A 25,080-nucleotide genomic window follows, 5' to 3' on the forward strand; every position below is an offset into this window, starting at 1 on the left:
GGGTGACAGTAAAACATGAGAGTACTTGGTTCAAAATGGTGCGCTGGTGTTTTGAAAACAGGCTTGTATTCTCTAAAAAACATGAAAAGCCGGTATTTTGGGAAACAATGTTTTTTCTATTGTTTAGGTTTATTGGGCTTACTTATTGTAATACGTGTAATAGCACTATGTGGGAACTTAAAGAAATGGGCAGGCTCATATTGGAGACAAATTTACAGCTTTATCATGATGTGTTTTGTAGACTTATTGCTGGTCTTGGTCATTTATGAGCTATGTTTGTATTTTCATTTCAAGTGTGGTTTATTGTATCATCTTTATTGATAGCCTGTTTTTACATTAGTATTACTTTTAATTGAGGTCTGAGCATGTAAAATTTGTGTACCCTTTCTGATCCTGGAAGACTAATCTAATTAAGCTGAAGCACTGATTTATTGCTGTCTGTTGCATGTAATGATGAGAAGTGCTTATGTTCTAATTTTACATCCTGACTTGTCCAAATAGATTCTCATGCATAACATACTAAGAAACTACTTGGAAGTGGCATTCTTTGAAAATGAACAAAAGTATAACACAGAAGTGAATATAAATTCTGCATTTTGAAAAATAACAGCTGAAGTGAAATTTCATACTCAGACTTTTTAAAATTCCTCTAATAACAGTAGATCTTTTGTTTATGGAATGTGCTGAATAATGGATTTTTTTGCCACTATTTTTCCCAAGATTAACTTGGGAGAGTGAACCATCAACACTCCTGATAATGATAGAAACATTAGTTCCCGTTTAGAATGTCTAGATTGTAAGTAAGTTTGTATGCAAATCATTTGGAGAAATAAGACCTAACCATGCATTTAGGGCTTTAAGTGGGCAGGGTCCTTCTGGGTCTCAGACTTTGTAGCAATTAAAAATAGATATTCAAATATGTCCCTATCCGGTCTTATATTGATGTCCTTAACTTTACTACAAAAACAGTGATTGACTTCTGAACAATTAAGGTAAAAATAAATGAAAGGTTATTCATGTCAGCTACTTAGGTCCTGTTTATAGTTCACATGCTTTGTTTTCTTAGAGAACGCAAGATTAAGTAAGCTATTTCCAGTAGGTTGTGTTTCTGATTTTTTTTCTGTGTAGCATATCACTCTTATATGGTGTATACTTTGAACTTAGTCTCCTCCGGGTGTTTACAACGGGCCACGATTGAGATCTCTGGAGTAGAGGCTGAAGGCAGCAAGATTTTCTCACAGTGCATGGCAGTGGGTCAAAAAGTTGTTTAGAATACATGGGCATCCAATCATTGGCCTCTCCGCAAAGCACACCGAGCAATAGTGACATATTCAAGTTACAGCTGTGATTCTGTGCAAATATGTCTGGAGGAGGTACACAGTTGTTGAAATATTTACAAGGAAATAGTAAAAGAAAATGCGGTGCTTACAGGTGAGTGGGCGTGTTATGTGTTTAGGAGGTGGTAACTTGAAGGAGATGCTAGAAAGTACACTCAGGACAGGGCGAAAACAGGGTGCTGAAGGGGAAAGAGATTAGGTGTAAAACAGATGGATTAGATTTGTAGAGAAAAAGGGTGTACAGGTCTAACAGTGAATGGAACTGGAGTGATGAAATACTCTGAAGGCCTCAGTAATTATTAATTTATAGGCTCAATTTCAGAACTGAAACATTTTCAGTTTTATTTACAACAGAATAATTGTTGTTAACCATTATCTTAAACAGCTAACCACCACTGACTAAGTCAATAATCTTAGCAGGTTTTAGATGTATGTCAGTTGTTGTGATATGCACCTGGAAGCAACAGTTGAAGTTCATTAAAAAAAAAAGCATGAGAACTGTCATCCTTGATGTAATGGGGTGGGTCTAGTAAGTGTTGGGGCGGGATCAAAAGCATGGCTAAAAAGAACAAAATATTCTGTAGCTATTTTGTTGATCTTCCACCATCAGGTAACTGTATATAAAATAACCCACACCTTAAATGAAAAATAAATGAATGTTAAACTAATCAGTGAGAGATGCACTATTTTACGTTATGAAACCTCTGTTGGTTAAGGTGATGACTGCAGATATTTGTGTGTGTTACTAGAGAGACACAGAATTGAATTCTGGTTGGTGTAGTGGGGAATTGTGATGTGTGTTTTTAGTGTGATGAGTGTCCAGATTTTGTCAGAAAGCACTGTAAATATGCAAGTCATTATTTTAAGCTTGCATTACACACAGTATAAGATAGGCTGCCACAGAATGCGCAAAAAATGATTGAGGTATAATATTTAAAAAAGTGCTTTCAGAATAAAGATTTTAGAACCCACTGTGCACATTTTATGATGGTATATTCCAAGCACGCACTCCACAGATCAGTTGGTAACACCCTTGCAGAATTACTCAAAAGACTACATCTTTTCCCTTAGGAAGCTTCAGGTAAACTCAGCCACCTAAAGCCAATGTTGACTTCCAAGAACCCTTTACATTTGTAGATTAACTAAGTGTACACATTTACATTTCTTTCATCTACACCAATTAAGGAAGCCCTTATAACCCACTTAAAAATAATTGGTATACAGTGGGGATAAATACATGTACATTTCATATCAAAGTGAAAATATTACTTAATCACTAAACACATATTAATCATTTAATCATCATTCTTAATGCAAAATAACGTCAGTCTCCATTTGTCTCACTCTATTGTTACAAAAACATATAACCAATCAGACATACATTTAACATATCACATATATACAACATCTACAGATAAATATATATATACATCTAATCACACAGCACATAATAGCTTGACATATATTACTCGATAATGTGTGCTCAAAAAGTCTCTTGCACTAAAAGCTTCCAAACTAGTTTTTTTATATATCTATGGGCTGCTGAACCTTTTTCCAAGCAAGCAGTCTTCCAACTGAGGTAGTAGTGATTAATACCCTCACTCGTGGACACATATTCCTGTAAATTATATGCGGTATAATCCCATATCATAGTCTCATAAATCAAAAATTTGCATTAAGAATGATGATTAATTATTAATTAATTATATTTCTTTCAGGCAGCGGACACCCTGGCAAGAAGGCTTGTTCCTTGTTTAGCTGTCCGTCCAATCCTCAACTTCACAGCACTGGAGACTTCTTCGTGTTAGCTGAGACATCTCAACTTTAGGAATGAATCATCCAGGAACAGTTGCCTTCTAAGAAAAAGAAGGGGAACTGTTTTGTCAAGTTAAAAAACTATGGCCACATTGTGCCTCTCAGATCACTCCTACTTCTACCTCTGTCTGGAAGCAACAACAGGAAGCTCATAGAAGAACCAAAATACCAGTCAGGTGGCACACTTTGGAAATAACAGAGATGTGGTTTATTGCATTTACGCCACAGCCTTAAATACATAAGCCACGCTCCCTTTAAAGACCTCCTACACACTTTTTTCATCCCAATTAGAAGCCCTGCACTTTGTGCACAACTGCAAAGAGGGTGCAAGGGCAGCGAGTAGCTGCTTTACTACATCATGACATGTAGCATGGTGCAGGTGACAGAGGACCTGCAGTTTACAGGTGTTCCAGTGCTATGTTTCAAGTTGAGAAAAGAGTGGTGGACAGGTGTGAACTGCTCTGCTTCTCAATAGCCCGCAAAAAGGCTTAAAGCCAATGTGAAGTGTGAGAAAGCTCTGCCAGCACTCAGGTAAGAGCTGTCATCTGACCACAGACCTAGGAGGACAGATGCCATCTGACAGGTTCCTCTTTTGCCTGAAAAATGCTAGATATGGGTGAGCTGCTGAAAGCTCGAGACAGGCTCAAGCCTGAAGCATGGTTTGGTTTAGCTTGAGGTTTTGCTGGTATCTTGAGCCAATAATAAGCTGAGCTTTCATGTGCTTTCTGCCTGCCACCCCTCCTCTACCCAAGATGTGGAGTAATGGCCAGAGCTGCCGACTCAGGAACTAGGGAACCAGGTTTGAGTATCAGTGTCTGCTCAAAATCCTGTGACTCTGGGCAAATCACTTTGGCCCCCTTTTACAACTTTGGCAGTCTTTTCTGAAGACTGCTGTGGTGGTGGCCTCCAAAAGACCACCAGTGTTGGTGGTCTCACGACCGCCGTGTTACGAGTCACAGGCAGAAGACCGCCCAAAAACAGGCACAAATCTGACACCGCCAGGCTGGCCGAGGGCCAGGTGGCGTGGTGGTCCCACTACCAGCACTGCCACGCCGACAACATTCCGCCCTCCATATTATGACCCACAAATCAGCACAGCAGTCCTTCAACGGCAGTTAATTATTGGTGGTGTGAACCTCTGCACTCAAAAAGTCACATCTAAAAGAACCCAAAGCCACACTGGACTGTACAAACACCCCACACCTGAGACACATACATACATCAGACACACCCACACACACCAATATAAAACACACTCCCACACATCCCACAATACTTTGCAAAAGGAACGATTCACAGAAAGACCAAGAAACTGCATATACACCATTGGCACACTCACCCGTCACACCCAGCACCACTGTACACAAATACCACAACACACTACCACACCAACCGAACCACCCACACACACCATCAAGCACCAAACACACCACCATTGCGCACAACACCCCCCACCTCATTCCACTCCACTACCACCATGTCCCCTCAAAAGCACCCACAATTCACTGATGAAGAGTTGAGGGTCATGGCCGATGAAATCATCAGGGTAGAGCCACAGTTGCTTGGAACACAGGTCCAGCAAACATCCATAGCCAGGAAGATGGAGTTATAGTGGAGGATCGTCGACAGGGTCAATTCAGTGGGAAACCATCCACACACAACGGAGAATATCAGGAAGAGGTGGAATGACCTGTGGGGGGAGGTGGGTTCCATGGCATCACTACACCACGTTGCCATCAACAAGACTGGCGGTGGGCCCCCAGAGTTTACATCATGGGGGGAGACGGTCTTGGCCATCCTGCATCCTGAGGGCCTGACTGGAATAACCGGAGGACCGGAGTCTGGTAAGTCACTAACACCCACCTGGCACCAACGACTCCTGTACAGCATGCGTCCCCACCACCCTATCACTCCCCAATTCAACCCACCTCTCACTTCCTCCTCCCACCCAATCACCCAATGGCCCTCCCCTGCAAGCCGCACCACCCCACTAACACCATCCCCACACAGTCCTCCCCTATTTCACAAATAGCACTCACAATCGCAAGCACCACAACTCCCACAATGCATCACTCCCTACACATGAAAAGCTACTAGCTCCACTTCACTGTGGAACACCTGCACCTAAAACCATCGCACCAGCTACAACAACTGGATGGTTTGACTGCATACCACTACATGGCAATGACAGCAATGCTATCCACAATCCGCAACCCACCATCGAACATGGAACCAATTCCTCAATCCATCACCCAAAACAATATCTGCAGTGCCGCATCTGTCATTGCCATTACGGGGAAGCAAGTGAAGCCACTGTTTTCACCAGAATATGACAGGAACAAGTACATCTCCACAATGTAACTCTCCCCCTCTCTATCCACATGTACCCCTGCCAGTGCCACCCTGCAGAGAATGCCAGAAACAGACAGCACTCCCCAGGATGAAGGTCCCAGTGAGGACTACAGCTGCTCTGGATGTCTGGACATTGATGACTTTCCAGGCCCATCTGGGACAACTGGCCAGACCACCACCACCAGCCTCACCCTGCCCACATCTGAGACCCCCACCCCTTTGGCAACAACAACAACACAGCCAACCCCTTGTCCCCAAACCTGTGTCCCAAGGACTGGCCAATCAGCCATGTACCCCACAGTACAGGGACCTGAGTCTACCTCTCACACCCAGGACGATGAAGGACCTGGTGTAACTGGGAGTGGGCACACTGTGCCAGGGGCACAGGCACAGGGGACCAGGGGCAGTGGGGGGGCACATGTGGGCCGAAGGATGGGGCCCCCAAGGGAGAGGACTGCCAGGAGGCCATCTCCCAAGTCCTAGGAGCATACCAGCAAACCCCGAGGACAAGATGGACCAGATACTCTCCACCTTGCAGGAGAACCAGAGGCTGCAGAGGGAATCCCACCAGGAGGCCATGCAGCAGTGGCAGGCTCACAATGCAACCATGGCCTCCATTGCAGGGGTGCTAAAAGAACTCACTACAATCCTGATTGCGTCCTCCTCCCACCAGCAGGCCCCTTCCACTAGCCACATACCATCTGTGCCATCCACTTCTGCCTCAGCTAGTGGAATGGAGGCCCAGCCTGAGGACCCACAGGCCACTAGCACCCCTCCCTCTGTAACTGAGGAATCCCCTGCAAACAAGGTCATCCATCCAGACATCCTGCAGGAGCTGATACCAAGACCATTGCCTGGGAGTGAGACTCTCCTGAACATTTTCCCTTGTGTGCCGCTGACACACCCTGTTGACTGTCCACTGTCATCTCTCCATTTTCCCAATGCCCTTGGATACTGGACCTGTACTACCTACCACAGGGCCAACTGCTCTGATGATTTCATCCACCATGACCCCACTCATCACCCACTGCACTTGTAAATCACAATAAACACCATTGAGCACAGCTAATGCTTTTGTGTTTTTATTGTAACATGTATGAATTAACTGTTGTACAATATGTCAGCTTACTTAAACCATTGACCTGTAAGAGTCAGTAAGATGGACAGAAGGGGAGCCAAGTGTAGCAAGTGTGGTTGGAGAACAGACTCATCCTCAAATCCAGTGTCGAGGGAGCCACTAATCAAGGCAGGAACCAGAGCAGCACCACCCAAACTACCCGCAAATACATCTAGGTAGGGACAACCATCAAGATAGGAGTCAATGTTGCCCAGTGAACACACATGCAGTACATTGTTGTCCTCCCTAGTGCGATGACCCAAGTGGCATGTGAACACAAGATGCCATAGCAGACTCACATTTTCAATAAATAAATTCCCAATGATCCATACCTCACAGTTCACAGTACCCAACTAAAGCCAAGTTCCACTGTCAACATGAGTCAGCTTCCATATCCATCCATTGTGTACAGTGAGGATTAGTTGCTATACGGTTAACACAACTGTGCTTGCCAGTCCTTTTGCAGTTGACACTCTATTACTGGGACCATACAACATGGCCAATCCCTTGCAGATGTGATGACAGCCAACAGCACAGTAAACATATCACTGACACATGAACAGTAACACCTCCCCTGATGGGCAATATGTTATTGCCACAAACCCACACAGAGGGATAGCTGCACTTAACAGCTCCACTGATGGCACACACCAGGAGGAGCTATGCCACAAGGCACACAGGAGTACAGTTCAGATACATGACACTTAACACATACCTGTAGGTCATTGGAAGTATTGTTGGATCAACTCTGTCCTAGAGTCAGCTACATCCTCTGCCTCTTCATCAGTGTCCATGTCACCATCATCAGCCACAGGGCCGGCTGCCCTCTCCTCAACATCCAGTAATGGTATGTGACGTCTCAGAGCCAGATTGTGTAGCATGCAGCTGGCAACTACGATCTGGCAGATCTTCAGTGGTCTGCAGAGCAGGGCATCTCCTGAGACGTGTAAACACCAATATCTGGCCTTTAGTAGCCCAAAGGTCCTCTCAATGACACGCCTCATCCTGCCATAGGCCTCATTGAACTGGTTTTCTCGATCTGTTGTTGAATATATCACTGGTGTCAGCAGCCACGGAAGGTTCGGATAGCCAGAGTCCCCTGTGCTCACAAAGATTGGACCTATCACAATACCGGTAGGGACACAGGGTAGAATGTGAAGAGGGGTGTCATTACAGTTGCACATATACTTTTGGATACATATCAAAGAGCCAGGCCCTCTCTCACTGTAGTTGCGCCATCATGTGTGACATTGCTGTTCCTCAAGGTGTACGAGTCATACACATATCCAGGAAACTTGACCTTCACTTGGGAGATGTATCGGTGAGCGAGACACACCACCTGGATATTGATGGAGTAAAAGCTTTTCTTGTTCCTGTACACTTGCTCATTGGCCCTAGTAGGTAACAGAGCAATGTGGGTGCCACCTATGGCCCCTATCACATGAGGGACATGTGCCACAGCATAGAAGTCAGATTTAACAATGGCCAAATCTACACATTGGGGGAAGCTGATGTAGCTGTCCAGGTGTTCGAGTGAAGCACACAGTACATCATTCAACACAATACTGAACATAGGCTGTGACATCCCTACTGCTAAGCCCACTGTCATCTGGAACGAGCCTGAGGTAAGGAAGTGTAGTACAGATAGACCTGTACTGTGGGAGGGATGGCATAGGGATTACGGCTGGCTGGCAAGAGATCCGGCTCCAACTGGGTACACAGTTCCATGATGGTCTGACGGTTCAGACGATAGGTCTGAATGATGTGTCTCCCAGGGTAGCAAGGTCGACTAGCGGCCGGTACACGGGTGCATGTCTCATTCTCCCCATTGCACGATATCTAAATATGAGAGAGAGGAAAAGCCACATGTTGATGTCGACATTTCAAATGCCACCTAACACTATACATGTAGCTTGGTTACACACATTTGGTTAGGCCGTCTATGAGGCAGCAAGTGACTGCACATGTTGTGTCATAATTATCATACACTAACTACACTATCCATGACTGTCACATGTGTGAAGCTTGCTTTGATATGTGTACATGGCTAATCTATGCACCTCACTAAAAATCATACATGACGTACTTAGTAGTCACCTACAATCCACTAGCTACATGTAAAATGGCAGCCGCCTGTTCTGGAAGCACAGGACAGATGGAACTGACATAATTCTGCCGGCGTTAGTCATCATGGCAGTAGGCAGTTGCAACCGCCGTGCAACTCCGCGTTAACTGTCATGTACTCAGCGGCTGTGACTACCATTTTATGTTACATAGCTCACTTGACTCCGGACACTTGTGCAGGCAAGACCTCCACTGCATGAGCTGCTGTGTTCTGTCTCTGGAAGCCATTATGCCATGTCCTGCAGGAGATAGGGCCCCTGCCTTCACCCAGTAGGAACTGGGGAAGCTTGTGGATGGGGTCCTACGCCTGTATGGACAGTTGTATGGGGCACCAGAGCAGCAGGTGAGTCCAATGTTCCTGTCTTGCCTGATGGTGATGTGTGTGGGGTTGAAAGGCGTGGAGACGATGCACACAGAGTGGATGCATGAAGATGGCAAAGGAGTAGGTGCGGAAATGATGTAAAGACATGTTTGTGTGGTCATGAGATGTGTCTGATGTGTGAAGTCCACTGCTGTTGCTGTGATGCCACTCTACATGACTTTCTCCTTCTGTCTGTGTCACCCATGCAGATCAGCGCCCATCAGAAGAAGGGGATTTGGAGTGCCATTGCCAAGCAAGTGCAGACCCTTGGGGGTGACGCCCCGTGAAGCACCCACTGCAGAAAGCAGTGGGAGGACCTCAGACGCTGGGCCCGGAAGACTGCGGAGGCCCAGCTGGGGACGTCCTCCCAATGAGGGAGGGGTGCCAGTCAAACCCTGACCCCCCCAATGGCCTGCATTTTGGTGGTGGCCTACCCTGGGGTGGATGGGCGCTTGAGGGCAGCACAGCAGCAACAAGGGGGTAAGTACACACTCATACCTCCCTAATGGTAGGCATGGATGGGTTTTGGTAGCCTACTCGTGGGTAGATGTAGTGTAGATCATTGGTAGTTGCATATCGGATAGGGGTATGAGCCACCATGGCTGGATTTGTATTGTTATGTGTGCCAGAACCATGCAGACAGTGACTCATGATGGTCGGAACTTCAGTATTGGATATTGCCTCCTGACATTTGTCATCTTTTGAGTAACCAGCACCTTTCATCAGCATCAGTATACCTAAGGTGTCAGGGCATTGCCAACAGAAATACTCAGCCACTATGACAGTGGTAATTGGTGTGATCTTAATCAGCTGCCTCAGACTGTAGGTGTAGATTGATGCAGGGGACAAAATGTTACTGGCCACATTGTTTATGGATTACTTGGCATGCTACCTTGCCATGCAGGAATTGGTAATGTAAGGAGTACAGGGTAGGTCTGTGTAAATGACCAGTACTGTGCTTACTGCGTATTTTCTGACCCTTCATGTAGTCAAAGGTGCTAATGCTCCCACATTAGTTGGATTAGTGTGCATAGCTTCTGTTTCCCCTCTGATTTCCCAAAGTTGAGCATTTCAGTGTAAAGGCATGCAATGACATGGCATACCAACAGATTTTTTAGGTTGTCAGTCTGTGTGAATGATGTGTAGGTATTGACCCGTGGCACTGTTTCTTTCTCTCCCACTCTCTCTCCCTCTCCCTCTCCGTCTTTGTGTGCATCAGCATCATCAGGCAAAGGAGAAGGGGCACTGGCAAGTGAGGAAGCAGCAGCCCACGGGACCGAGGAGGCTGACACCAGTGGAGCTGAGGGGACCAGTGGGACGGAGGGTGAAGGGAGTGCCACGGGGGAGACCAGATCTACAACATCCTCTTCGGATTTCTCCTTTGATGGACACTCCCTGGCGGTAGCAGACCCATCTGGGACCATCCCAGCACCATCCTTGTCTGCCACACCCCTTACCAGCACCACCCTCCCTGTAGCTCCCCACCCAGTTGCCTGTGCACATTCGCCCAGGAGAGTGGGCGTTTCCTTCGCCGCAGGCACCTCTGCCCCAGTCAGATCTACTGCCCTCAGTGAGGAGGCTATTGACCTCCTGAGGTCCATCTCTGTGGGACTGTCAATCATCGTGAATGCCATCCAGGGTCTGGCATCACAGATGCAGCAGACCAATGCCTTCCTTGGAGGCATTCACAGTGTGCTGACTGGCCTGCCTCATTGACGGTAGCCAGTGTCCCTTCGTCTTCCGTCCCCCCTCCAGCTGCTTATTCCCAATCACACACCCTTCTCCCCACACCCACCCAGAGCACACAGTCAGACCAGCATTCATCCACGTCATCAGACACAGTTCACAAAGACAAACACAGGCACCACAATTCCCACCACTGCCATGCACACAGACAACCGATACATGCAGACACAACAATATACACTCCTTACACAGACTCCCCCACTACCTCCTCCCTCACGGACATGACACCACTCACACCTGCCTTCACCACATCAACACTCCCAGATCCATCCACAAGTCCCCCCATGCCCACCATCACCACAATAGCAGACCTGCATACATCCACCCTATTCACCACATGCGCACTCACCACAGCTACCAACACCCCCACATGCAGTACAACCACCTTACCTGCAGGAACCACCCCAACAGACACTCACACATCCACTCTGTCATCTCCCTGCATTTCTTCCCCCCCTCCTCCCAAGACACCTAAATGCCCGCACTCACCCACCCAACATACACCTAGCACACACATGGCTTCCACCACGCACCTGCACCCAAGGCACCTATCAAGACACACCTCTCAACCACTCACTGTCCCTCCACTCCCACCCTTTTTTCCCATGACCACCCTTGTGTCCCTAAAAAATGATTCCTTTATGAGTTTTCCCTGTTCCCTCCCACTAACCATGTCCCTGTTTCTCCCAAGCACCCTCAGCCCTCCCCAAACCCAGTCTTTCCTCCTCCCACTCCTTCCATGGCACCCCTGGTACTGCCCATGCCCCTCCCCCTCTCCCAACAATGACTGCCACCCCTCCAAAAGGCAAGGACGCTCCTCCAAAGGGCCATATGAAGGGGAAAGTCCCCCTCCAAATCAAGATCTAAAGAACCCCCTCCCAATTCCAAACCAATGGACCCCCCAAATCCAAACCTAAGGAGCCCCTCCCAAACCCAAAACAAAGGACCCCCCTCCAAAACCCAATCCCCCCATCTCACCCCCCCATCGCCCCTGAGGTGCCTGAATGCCCCGTTGATGCCCTGCCATGTGGAGACCACTTTGCAGTCAGGAGTCAAGTTGGGGCCAGAAACTCAGCCCAGTGTGTCTCGGGCAATGGATACTTTTGGACTGGCCAGTAGGTCTATGATGTATATACTTTATTTATATTTACATGAAGAGATGAGTTGAATATATCTGCACCAGTCACCCGTTGGTGTTGAGGTTTACATACTTGTCCTGCCTTTCCTTCCAGGTGTATGTGTTGTATATCTGTGATTTAGTGTGTGTCTTCTGTGTATGTGATGTGTTTGTGTAGCAGCATGAGTTGTGTGGGTGAGTTGTGCTATAGACTTGTTGTGATGTGTTGTGTGGCATTGTGTGGTAGTGGTGTGTGTGTTGTGATGCATCTGTGATGTAGCTTGTGTGTTGAGTGGATGTGGCGTGTGATGTGACATGTTGTGTGGCAGTGTTATTGTTTGTATTGGTTGTGTGCTGTTGTTATGTGTTGCTGCCAGTATATGTTTTCCTGTGGAGGTGTGTGTTGTGCCTCTCTGCCGATGTGTCTATGTGGTTACGATGGTGTTGTGGTTGTGTGACTCGGTGGTGTTGTGTGTGGATGTGTCTGACAGTGGCGGTGATGTGTGTGGCAGTGTGGAGTGTGTATGACACGTGTATGTTTGATGTGGTATTTGTTGTTTGTGCGTATGTATGTAGATGTGTTTGTGTCTTGGTACGGGTGTATGTTTACGTGTGTGTGGGGGCGTGGCTCACTGTGGCGGGGTTGTTTGTTGTGTGGGGGTGTGTACTAATGGCCTTCCCTCCATTGTGTGCTAGGTGTGTATACTTACAGGTGTTTTACTTGTCGCTGGTTCTGGAGTTGTATGGCCAGCAGGAGCAGTGGGAAGATTTACAATTTTGGTTCCATGGCGGCTGCGGACCTGTCTGTGTTCCTGAAGGTGAGTGTCTCCTTTTATGTTGCTTGTTTCCGCTAGGCTTTTCATGGCGGTGAGCCCGCCCCGGAGATCGTGGTGGTGTACTGGGTTGTAATATGGTCGGTGGAAACATGCTCCCCGCCGGCCTGGAGATGCCTACCCCCAGCCGTTGATGTCCACCCGCAGTGGTGGTACTGATGATTTTGGCTGTGTTCTGTTGGGAACATCGCCATGGTCATAATATGGCAGTCTTCTCCGCCGGCCCAGCGGCAGTGCAACCGCCATCGCCACTGCGGTGGTCCTCGGACCGCCAAAGTTGTAATGAGGGCCTTAATCTCCCCATGCCTATAAATAATTAATGTGTCCTTGTGTACTGTAACTGGTGCTCATTTTAAGCCCTCCGATATCCTTGTATTGGGTCCACACTACATAAAAACTGAAGAAAAAATGCACAAAGAGGCAAGAAGAATGGGTTACTTAAGGAAAGGCAAATAGATACCCATTTACTGGCTGATTTGTAAATCCTACTTAAATTGTGTGATCTTAAGCAAATATTGTATTTACCAAACCTCTTTTATCTTCATTTTTGTGTATTAAATCACTTTTAAATATGTAAATTCAGAATACCAGCTGTACAAAACCTTTTATGCTTGATTTAATAGACTACATAATGTTACTTTTTAATAATCTGATCCATGTGCATGGGCAATATGACAACAGTCTTACCTCTTAATTCACCAATGGTTCATTTTTAGCAATTATTATTTTTAGTAAATACGTCTCAGTGCAGTAGTATAAAATTATGTATTAATGTCAAAGTGTCCACGTTAAAGAAATACACTTTGAATTTTGAAGAGACTTCATATTTTACGTGATGTTTGTTGCATAATGTTCATAGCTTGCATTTTCAGGGCTCAGTTCGTGTACTCAGTTCGGCCCGGCTTGACTCTTTCTGTTAATGTGTTGGCTCGCCCACCTCTACAAAGTGCTGCCACCCACGGAGCAGCTCATAGTTCTTCAGTTGTGAACTGAGCTCCGGAGAAAGCTGTGAGCTGACCCACTGGTCTCCGTCCTGCAGCATTATCAGCTTTTTACGGGCCATGGAGGGCAGGGCATCTGGCAGCAGCCACTTCCTTTTTAGGTTTTGAGGCGCTGCTTTTCCGACGTGTTGGCATGGGTCTGTGCTTTTAACGACACCCACCTAGGGTGACCAGACGTCCCGTATTTCCCCAGATTTCCCCGACAGTCCTGGTTTTCAGAGGACTGTCCCGGGGTCCTGACGCTTTTGTTCATTTTAAATAAATGCCCCGGTTTTTGGGGCAAAGGTAAAGTTAATCTGTGAACGCTATGTTAATTTTAAATAAATGTCCTGGTTTTTGAGACAAAGGTCAGGTGTGCCTGCGAGGCAGAAGTGAAAGGCGTTCTCTCCTTTCACATGCAGCTCTTAAGTCTTAAATAACTGACAAAGTAATTTATTGGCTTCTGCCTGTCTGCTGCTGCCTGCTCACATATACACACACACATTTACAGGACAGTTCATAAATAAAAGTAAGACTAAGGGCTTAAGTCCTACTTTTATGTCTGACCTGTCCTGGTTTTTCCTTGTCAAAATCTGGTCACCCTACGTCCACTGCATGCCCATTACTATCACTGGTTTGTGAGGTTGCCTTTCAAAAATACTTTCTTTTTGTTGGGTAACTGCTTTATGTTTGTCCCTTGTTAGGGCGGTTTTGTTACCGCCTTGACGATCGACCCTGTTACATGGATAATTGCATGTTTGCCAATAACTTTGACTACGAGCGAACTTCTTTTTCCTTTTGTGTGTCTCCTGCACGCTCATGGCGGAGGTTTGAATCAGCTTGCTTATGTGAAACTGTTTTACTTTTTAGGGTCGAGCCTGCGTTGCATGAGCTCGCGCATGCGTATCGCAGCGAGACGCTTTAGTTCTTAGAAAAGGGCTCGGAGCCCTGTCGGCATCACGTCAGTGTGTTTCATTGCTTCGTGGGCTTGCCTAGTAAAATCTGCTTGCTTTCATTAGTGGAAGGCATGCACACGTCATGCCTTTTCCGGTGGTTAACCCTCCTCGAGCGCAGCGACCAAGTACAGAAAACATGCGAGGCTCGCTGTTTTCTGTCGGATCGTGGACTACTTTTTCCTCTATTTTCCTAGCGCGATTTCGCTTGGCAGAAGTCGAGCACTTTACACAGTTAATTTCACTTTTTTGGGTTACGTACATAAAAGCACTTTTGCCGATAGATGAAAAGTCGGGTTAGGAGTTTACAATGCGATCAGCTCTAATATGAGCAAACGTGAGACCCGTTGCATTGCAAATGCTTGTTATATTCAGTTTGTGTGGCAAGAAAAGTCCAGTTAGTAATTTATAACACTAATAGCTTTAACTCGAGCAAAAGCGAGACCCATTGCATTGCACATGCTTGTTTTCATTTTTTAACTCCACTGCGCGCTTTGGGCAAGGTGAGGGTGGGAGTTGGGGGAAATCTATCCCTTGTCATCCTTGGGTGCAATAGGGCACAGAAGATAACCGCCCTTGGCGATCCGGAAGTAGTTAGAAAATGGTGTCCCCTTGCGTAGGACAAGGTGGGGTGCTTTATTCCCCTAATGACCCTCTCGCCATTGAGCAATATGAGGAGTGGCTAAAAATACCCCTGCCAATTGTTTTATTTGCGGGCATCAGGAGAGATAAAAAAAAACGTTACACCCCCACCCTACGTCCTTATGTAAATGGAAGTGGGGGAAACGGGCCTTCACTCCTGTGCAGTTTGGGCAGCATTTCTTTTCCAAAGAAAGTGGAGGTTTGAAAATACAGTATGTTGGGGGGCGTGGCCAAGATGGCGACCGGAGCGGCAGCATAAACTGCAGCTCCGATCCCTGGCCCGGTAAATTATCCTGTTGGAGGCGCCCGGGCCCCCCCGAGAGCGGGTCCGACTGCCGCTAAGAGGGCTGCCCGGGGGCGGCATCGTTAATCGCGGCCGGAGACGCGCTACTTGCATGGCTGGCGATCGGCTGGATTGAGGCCGTGATCGCGCTGCAGACAACGCGCTCGCGGCGAGCGCTACATGGAACCACCCGCGACCCGGTCCCAGAACACGGGTTCGCGTTATGCTGAGGCGACATAGCACCTTCGTTTTTACCCGGTGGTGAGAGGCGCCGGGGTGCGCGCTCTGGAGGGGCGGTGCCGTCCAGACCACCTACGGTACAGCGCCATCTTAGCGAGATAAGCCCTGCCGGAGCAGGCTTACCTGTTTTACTCCCGGTGAATGGGGCTTCCCGTACTGTGACTCTCCTGCTGTTCTGCGGTAACACACCGTTCCGCGGCCGTCCTGGAGGTCGGACCGCACGGAACACGCCTCCTGTTGGTGTGGCCTGGGGATTGCGCCGCATGCACGGAAGGCGCCATCGTGAACTTTACGCGGAACTGTGCTGGCTGGAATTTATTTTATTCACTGCGGCGAAGCCCCTCGGGGGCCGAATCCTGTCAAGGTAGGCCCTCCCCGCACCATAATCATCGAGATGAGAAGCCGGTGTGGATGTTCTGGTTTCCTCTGCCCACCCACAGCTGCATAGCGCCCCGCGCTCTGGCTACTGATTAATCCATCGCATCAATAGGCCCAACAGGCGGCGGCCAATACGTAACACCTCTGCATCCTTTGCAAACAATAGTGCCTAACTCTGCCATAAAAGGCCCGCTGGCGCGTGGGTGGCGCTGTGCAATAGCGCGTCGCATCGGGGCACGCACCCCGTAAACTCACTCTGTGTTGTCGCTGTGGGGCGGCATCGACCTGTGGCATCCCTGCTCCCTGCACGGAGCAGTCCGGGAAAACAGGCTCACTAAATAACTGGCTCCAGTGTCGCAGGCCACGTTGGATGATAAATTGTGGCCAACTAAACGTACTGAATCAATGCGGATTGCTACACCAGCACAGGGGACCACAGCCGCAGCCCCTACTGTACGTATCCTTGTCCTGCATTGGCCCGTGCTTCACTTCTGGGAGACCGAGGCATTAGGAAGTCAGCTATCTGGGAGAGGGGTAAACACATAATGGACCTGGCTGTTTATAAGGGAAGTGCCTATTGATGACAGTTACCGTGTGGTAGTGCGCACACGCATGAATCATCCCTCTTGGGACACTAGTTCCCATGTGCTGCTGTAACTTCTGTCACAATGCACAGCGTATTGCTCCCTATTCCACCAGTCTTATAAATTCATACCAGCCCTGTCATTATTAAGTGACACAAGTGATAGCAAAAATACCATCCAAAGCCTTGCTTGTTCCTGGCCTTGCTCCTTTTCAACGTCTAGGCTCGAACTGGCGCGACACTTGACTAGATCGTGCATACTGCTTCGCGTTTTCTCAGCACGCTAACGTCTAAGAGCTCCTGTACTTGCCAAATGGTCAAACCAAAAATCCCACGTGCACCTCTGGGCAAGATGGAACACGCCACCTCATCCTCCTCAGAGCCCTACGCCAACACACAAGTGGCACTTCAGAAACTAGAATTGACCCTACAATCACACACATCACAATTCGAAAAGATACTACAAGCCATTCTAGACACTAAAATTACTCTGGAAGCTAAAATAGGTTCGGTAACAGAAGATCTTAACATACTTCGCACTGACCAACACGCATTGGCAGATAGGGTATCGGAACTTGAAAGAGATACTGTGGCTATCCCCCGCTCTGTGAAAGATCTCCAATTGCAACTAGTTCACTTATCGACAGAGGTGGACTCTTTAAAACGCAGAGCTGAGGATGCAGAAGGCAGATCTCGCCGCAACAATATCCGTATGGTGGGATTCCCCGAGCGTGCCGAGGGCCTCAGTGCTGAACTATTTATAGAGAAATGGCTTACTGATACTATTCTGAAGGATAATATCCCGAAGTTCTTTTCTGTCGAAAGAGCACACAGGATCCCTGCCAGGCCTCCCCCTCCTGGCTCACAACCACGTCCGCTTATAGTAAGACTCCTTAATTACCGTGACAGAGATCTTATCCTACAGGTATTCCGCAAATCTGGCCCGGTAAGCTTCGAAGATGGTGTGATTACAGCCTACCCAGATTTTACAGCAGAAGTACAGAAGAAACGCAACTCTTTCTACCATGTTAAGGCGTGTCTCCGAAAACACAACATCAAGTATGCGCTGTTGTTCCCTGCCAGACTCCGGATACAAGATGACACTCGCACACTCTTTTTTACCTCTCCAGAGGACGCCTGGACCTGGCTACATGCCAAGGGGCTAGCCGATCCGTTAGACACAAATGCTCTGGGAGCCGATAGACCCTCCTCCACGTCAGGTCGCAGACAGCGCAAGAAACAAGGCGCGAAGCCCTCGCCTGAACAAGCGCAAACTGAACGCTCCCGACTTCTGCGAGCCACATCCAGATTTGTTAACGCGTCACCTACTGCCTCCTCTACACAAGCGGACGTTGAGCAGGAACAGGATGCAAACTCTGACTCAGCTGAATCCACACGTGGCCCTACCCTCACACCACGCACAGCAGATGATGTCTGCTAAACAGCTGGGCCCTACTGGTTCTTACAGATCGTGGACAGTATCACAATACTATTACACCTCCTTCTGAGCGCCATCGGCATCCACCTGCTATGCCGCGTGATTCGATTGTGCCCCTGGGCGGCACACTCTTCACCACAAGTGAACAGGGCAAGGTAAACCCTAGACTCTGTATCAATGCTGCCCGACACCCCCCTGCTCCATATGGACCATTCTCTCATGCCAGCAAATGCTGGAATAGATTTCTATTTTTCAATTCAGTTGTTATTGTGTGTTGTTTTAGTGTGCTCCCTTTTATTTAATCGTTGGTTTTATCACATGTTAGTTAATTGCAAATGCAGCAGCAAATGTACATGTCATGATTATCATAGCAATAGGACTGCAGCTCGCAATGTCGCTGGTGTGGGTCGCCCAACCTTAGTGTGCGCATGTCACAATGTTTTTATGTCATGGTCAGCAGACAATCATTCCCTTGGGCATACGAAGACCACAACAATATCATGGCCACTCAAACTCATCAGAGTATAGCAAAATACAAAGTGCTCACATGGAATATTAGAGGCATGGCAACCCCACGGAAGCGTCAGAGGGTTTACGCCTTTCTTAACAGACATCAGATACATATAGCATTATTGCAAGAAACACATCTCTCTAAAGCTACGCTAGAAAACACACGCTCAAAATGGAAGGGGCAATTGCATGGCACAACTTCTTCATCATTTGCCCGTGGGGTAGCGATTTGGATCGCCCCCGGGGTTCCATTCACTGTGTCTCGCACACAATGTGACTCAAATGGTCGCCACGTGATAGTTGAGGGCATACTAGATGGATCCCCTTTAGCCCTAGTTGCACTGTACTCCCCAAATGCAGACCAGCGAGATTTCCTATCTACACTTTCAACCGGCAACCTTAATGACCCTACGTTGGAATGCGTTTGGGGAGGAGACTTTAACAGTGTCTTAGACACTCAAAAGGACCGCTCGTTCCCCCCGCTTACCTCAGCTCCTTCCAATCGTGCCTCTCAAGCACTAGCAAGCTGGACTTTAAACAATGGCCTGAGCGAAGTATGGAGGACGGCCCATCCTGCCCAACGGGAATACTCTTATTATTCCCCTGTACATAAGCTGTATACCAGAATAGATATGGTTTTTGTATCTGCAACAGTGATTCAGAAGGTGTGCGGATCTGAATACTTAGCGCGCACTATATCAGATCATAATCCTTTATGTGTAACAATAGCTTGGGGTCACATGCACACCCGCATACCAACGTGGCGTTTACAGCCGGAAGCCCTTTTAGATCCCCCCTTTCAAACAGAGATAGCTAAAATATTAGCTGATTATTTCCTGCTAAATAAAAACTCGTCATCATCCCGCTCTATAGAGTGGGATGCCCACAAAGTGGTGATAAGGGGACACTGCCTTGCAGCCACGGTAGGGGTGAGAAAAGTACTCACTAAAGAGCTACAAACATTAGAGGTAAAAATCCGTAATGCGGAGGCTGCGGTTGTTGGGGACGAGTCCATACTAACAACACTGAATTCGCTCAGGGCCGCTCATAACGAAGCAGATACTATGCTAGGCAAACATGACTACAGACATTATATAACAAGACAGCACGCTGAAGGAGACAGATCCGGTAGATTGTTAGCTTGGCTGACTCGACAGCCCTCACAGCCAACGCCTATCGGCGCGATACGTTTAAACCCCAACGTTATCGTTAACACTCAGTCTGGCATTAATGAAGCCTTTTTCACATATTATCGTACACTTTATACGTCTCCTCCCCCTCCGCCGGAATCACACCTAACTGATACACTACAACTTGTCTCTCGAAACCAACTTATCCTCGATAACACCCATATTCTAGATGGCCCCATTACCATTGAAGAACTGCGCTCAGCTTTGGCACAAATGGCGCGCAGTAAAACCCCCGGATCGGATGGACTCCCGGTGGAATATTTTAACTCTCATGCGAGTCATCTCCTGCCCCCGCTCGTAGAAGTGTTCAATGAGGCGTACCATAATTTGCAAATGCCAGACTCTTTGCGCGAAGCTTTAATAGTGGTCCTTCCAAAAGCTGGTCGAGACCCACTTGATGTTAAATCATACAGACCGCTCTCCCTCCTAAACACAGACTGCAAATTACTAGGGAAAATATTAGCGAATAGGCTCCTCCCCTACCTACCGAGTCTGATACATCAAGACCAGTCCGGCTTTATCCCCGGCAGGAGCACCTTCCTAAATATTAGGAGACTGCTTCATATAATGCATAACAACACAAACACCGAAGCGGTCGCCCTCTCCCTAGATATTGAAAAAGCGTTTGACACACTAAGCTGGAATTATCTTATTTGCACACTCAGGGCGTTCGGCTTCGGACCTGGCTTCATAAACTGGATCAGGACGCTGTACTCTAAACCCACAGCACGTGTAAAAAATGGTCGCATTATCTCCGAAGCATTTGCCATAAGTAGAGGCACCAGACAGGGTTGCCCATTATCCCCCTTGCTGTTTGCCATTGCCATGGAGCCACTGGCAATCAAACTGCGTAGCTTCGCGCATATGTGGGGTATCCCACATATCTAACACCTATCATATCATATCTCTATATGCAGATGATGCCCTGATTTATCTGCGTAATCATTCTACCTCCATGTCAGAGGTGCTGAAATTGCTGGACTCCTTCGCCCTCGCCTCTGGACTTCACGTCAACTGGTCCAAATCCAGTATTTTTCCTCTTATCTCCATTCCGACTGATGCGCATATAACACTTCCGCAATATAAACTACCGTGGTCATATACAACCATTAAGTACCTCGGGTGCAGATTTACCACTCTGTTACAGATTTAAAAGAGGGCAATATTGACAGAGTGGTGAGATCCACTCGCGGCTCGATACCATTCTGGAGCTCACTCCCTTTATCCCCGTTGGGCCGGGTAGCAATAACCAAGATGATTATCCTCCCGAGGTTCCTATATTATTTTACTGCCCTGCCAGTGTGCCTGCCACGCTCCTTCTTTAATAAATTACATTCAATATTAACCGACCTACTCTGGGGCAAAGATAGACGTAGAGTAGCGTTGACCATAACACAACATCCGCAGGAAATGGGCGGGTTGGGCATGCCTAACCTCGAAAGATACTACGCGGCCGCTCAACTGTCGTGGCTGGCTGGATGGCTGCATGATGCCCCTTCCGCTGAGGGCGCACTGCTGCAGTCATGTATGGCCCCCAAGGGGCTGCTGCTCACATTGTTATCTACCCCTCACTCCTTACCCTCGAAACACATACTGATGGAAGCAGCTCGCTTTTGCTGGTACAGATATGTCCATGGCAAGTCCCCCTCCCCCCCTTACTCACCCTTGATACCGCTGTTTCAATTGCCGGGCACCCAAATTATTTCAATACATCATAACACACGGGATATAAATACACTGAAGGTGGGCGATCTATACTCCCATTCCGCGCTGTACTCCTTTACGGAACTGGTGTCTGCCGGGGTGATGCACAATGGGGCCTTTTTGACATACAGCGCCATTAAACGACTGCTAAACAAGACCTGGGGCCTCGGCAATAATGTACCCCCTGAGTCCCCATTATTCACTACTATCCTTACAGTAGGTAGCGCAAAAGGTACCATAACTAAAATATACAAAATACTATTAGCAGCAGTTTGCACTACCCTGCCGCACGCTAAAGCACGCTGGGACATGGTCCTTCCTACGCCATTACCACTAAGAACCTGGACCGCAGCTCTTGCAACAATCAAATCAATATCCCGTAATCCTCGCTTACGCTATACCCAATTTAATTATATTCACCATGCTTATTTATCCCCAGCCCGCATTCTAAGAATATACCCGAACACAACTCCGTCGTGCCCAAGATGTGCTACCCCGGCAGCTGACTTTTACCACATGGTTTGGAGTTGTCACTCAATAAACTCAGCCTGGCACCGAGTTACAAACGTTACAGCAGACATCTCATCCCTCGCATTATCCCCCATACCAGAGTCCTGCTTACTGGGCATACGTCACCGCACTAAGGGAGATAAACAGACACACAGATTCATAGACTTAGCGTTTGTTGTCTTCAAACGTCTGATTGCAACACATTGGAAGGCTCCACATGTTCCGTCCCTTTCGGTTTGGCTGCGCGACTTACATAGTCGCTCGCAGGCCGAGGCGCAGACACTTAATCTATTGCAACGTAAAGGTCTCATCGAAGTGGGCCCTGAAGTCTGGAATACCTTTGTGGTGGCAATAGAAGTGCGTGATGACCTTCACCCCCTGTGAATAGTGCAACATACACAAATCTTACAGCAAGGTGGATACGATCAGCAGGATACTTGAACTGCCTCAATCTTAATTATAGACATTGCTGACACTCTCATTCTAATCCTCAAAGTATTAACCTAACAAACCAGGCTGTTTCCACTGCGTACAAGACTCTACGCAGGTCAAACCCAGTTCGATCAATGCCAATTAGGCTCAGCATCCAGCTGAACCCCACAAAACACAATCCTTGCCCCACCTCTGTCCTTCGATCTAAACACACTTACATATATTAGCTGCATTCCTTCCTCTAGCCTCTCCCTACCTCGGCTTGAGGTTGCAAATATTATCAATGACATTGGTCGTGCTTAGCTGCATTGATATTCGGCAAGTAGTTGCCGCACAGTATTTAAGCTGTATGTTTCCTTTTTTCTTGCTCTGTTGGCATTATCCTATGTTTGTTTATAATTTGATTTTTCTCTTTCTCTTTCATACCAGTTAATATGCAAAGAGGCTGTGCAAGATTATTTATGCAAGCAAATAATTCGATAAATTGTAAACAGCCAATGTACTGGTATGTGAATGTTATGTTTAATAAACAGATTTTTTAAAAAAAAAAAAAGAAAATACAGTATGTTTTCAAACCAAAATTGCCAATTCTGCAAAAATGTTACCATTGGTGGTAGAGGGACCACGACAAACACAGAGATTTGGGCAGGAAAAAAGAGATAGGGGCAGGAGGACAGGGACATTAGGTCAGGCAGGGGCATGTGGTCAGAGATGGACGGAGATAAAAGCATGGGGACAAAGGCACATGCAGAAGGTGCGAGAGAAATATGAACAGAAGCATTCAGGGGAGGTGTGGAGAGACAGGCAGAGGGAAAATGGGCAGAGAGAGACAAGGGCATGGGGCGCGTACAGAAAGACGGAAGGGACAGGGACAGCGCGACAGGTAAGGACAGGGAGAGCCACAAGCGGTGGGACACAGGGTCGGAAGTCGGGACAGAGAAAGGGTTCCTGGAGAGCGAGAGACCTAACAGTACGCCCTGTTACTGGGTGGGTGTTTCAGGAGGGTTTTCTGAGGGATGTGGATTCAGCAGGTGGTGTGTGGACGGGTCACGTGACACAGGGGAGCAGTATCACCTAGAGAGAAGTGTCAGGGTGGGGACTCTGCCTGCGTGTGGGGATGCGGTGGGAAGGCGGTTGACCCGTGGGACCCTATTTGCTAAGAGTAGTCACCGTGGGAGAGGCAGGCGCTTCCTGCTGGCTGGGGCTCTGCTCTGGAGACAGGCCTGTGTTTGTCGGGGGTCTGTCTGCCTCTGAAGGCGTGGTGTGTTTGCTCAGGAAGCAGGAGGTGGTCTGCCGGTGGTGGGGTGAGGGAAGGGAAGTTTAGCAGTAGGTCGGCGGACTGAGGCACGTTACAGACGGACTGAAGGGAGCTCCCAGGGCACGGCAGCGGCATCAGAGCCTCCTCCCCTGACACACCACAGGCCGGCAGTGTGCCAGCCTGAGCCGGCGGAGCTCCCCACCAAGTCTCGGCTCACCGAGGAGCAGCATCGAGCCAGCCTGGCGTCCGGGGGTAGATGGTCAGGACTCCGGAGCCCGCAGCACCGGTAAGGAGCAGCTATTGGAGGTGTGGGTACCGGGTAACCAGGCGGGCCAGCCGGCGAGCGCTCTAGTGAAGTGAATGCTTTGTTTTCAGCTGCTTATAGCTTGGCCCTTGGGATGCAGGTGTTCTTTGGATCAGTGACTCCGTTTCCAATGTCTGATTTCACGTGGTGTGTCTGCCTTTTCAGCGGTCCCAAGCCAGGATAGTTTGTCGCTCCATCTCGTTGGCGAGTCAGGGATTTGGACGCAGCGTGCACTACAAGTGGCCGGGGAGCTGTCCTTCTCACCCAGTTATTGTGTTCTGTGCCCAGCCCTGCAGGCTTGGCACTGGTTGGACTTTTACTCACGTCTCTCTCTGGCTGCTGCTGCGATGTCAGTCGTTCGTGTGTTGAACCGTGACAGCTTCTAAGCCGTGCAGAACGGTAGAGAGTTTGTACATGTTCTGCTGTAGTGTATGTTTTATAAATACCCCGAGGAGCTCTGCACCCCTTGCGCGGTTTCAGCCCCTGAGGGGAAGTGGGAAGCAGGTTTCAACAAGTGCCGGAGTGGGGAGGGGGAGGCTGCTTAGCTCACGGTGACTGTGCTGAAGATTATTCCGCCTGTGTGAACCCCGCACTGTTTGGCCAACACATGATTTCCCCGGTAGTGGGTGGCGCGTGTCCTCATAGGGCGAGAGCGTGGACCGCTTGCACGCGCGTTTATTTATTAATTGTGCATTCTGTTGCGCCGGTGTTAAACTTTTCTAGACTCCTAACTAGAGGTGGCCAAGCTAACAAAAAAGAGAAGGAGAACCGAGCCCGGGGGGAGGGGGAGGGGGGGAGATTCTGACTTGGCTCTAAGAGCCTTTGCACGAGCCGAACACTGAAATGTAAATTACTTAACAAACATCATGTACA

General features: G+C 48.1%; 1 protein-coding gene across 2 annotated transcripts in view; it reads left to right on the top strand.

The window, feature by feature from the left end:
- The window catches only part of TRPV4 (transient receptor potential cation channel subfamily V member 4), a 467,135-nt gene that overhangs the window by 22,875 nt on the left and 419,180 nt on the right, over window positions 1-25,080 (top strand). The window contains exon 1 of one of the 2 annotated variants that reach the window (XM_069214732.1): window positions 23,775-24,189. The exons of the other annotated variant lie outside the window; for it this stretch is intronic. The gene's annotated coding sequence lies outside the window, so the exon portion shown is untranslated. Of the gene's footprint in view, window positions 1-23,774; window positions 24,190-25,080 lie in introns of those variants that run through there. 2 annotated transcript variants of the gene reach the window in all.

This window comes from Pleurodeles waltl, chromosome 11, assembly GCF_031143425.1.
Source record: "Pleurodeles waltl isolate 20211129_DDA chromosome 11, aPleWal1.hap1.20221129, whole genome shotgun sequence".
Classification (NCBI taxonomy): domain Eukaryota; kingdom Metazoa; phylum Chordata; class Amphibia; order Caudata; family Salamandridae; genus Pleurodeles; species Pleurodeles waltl.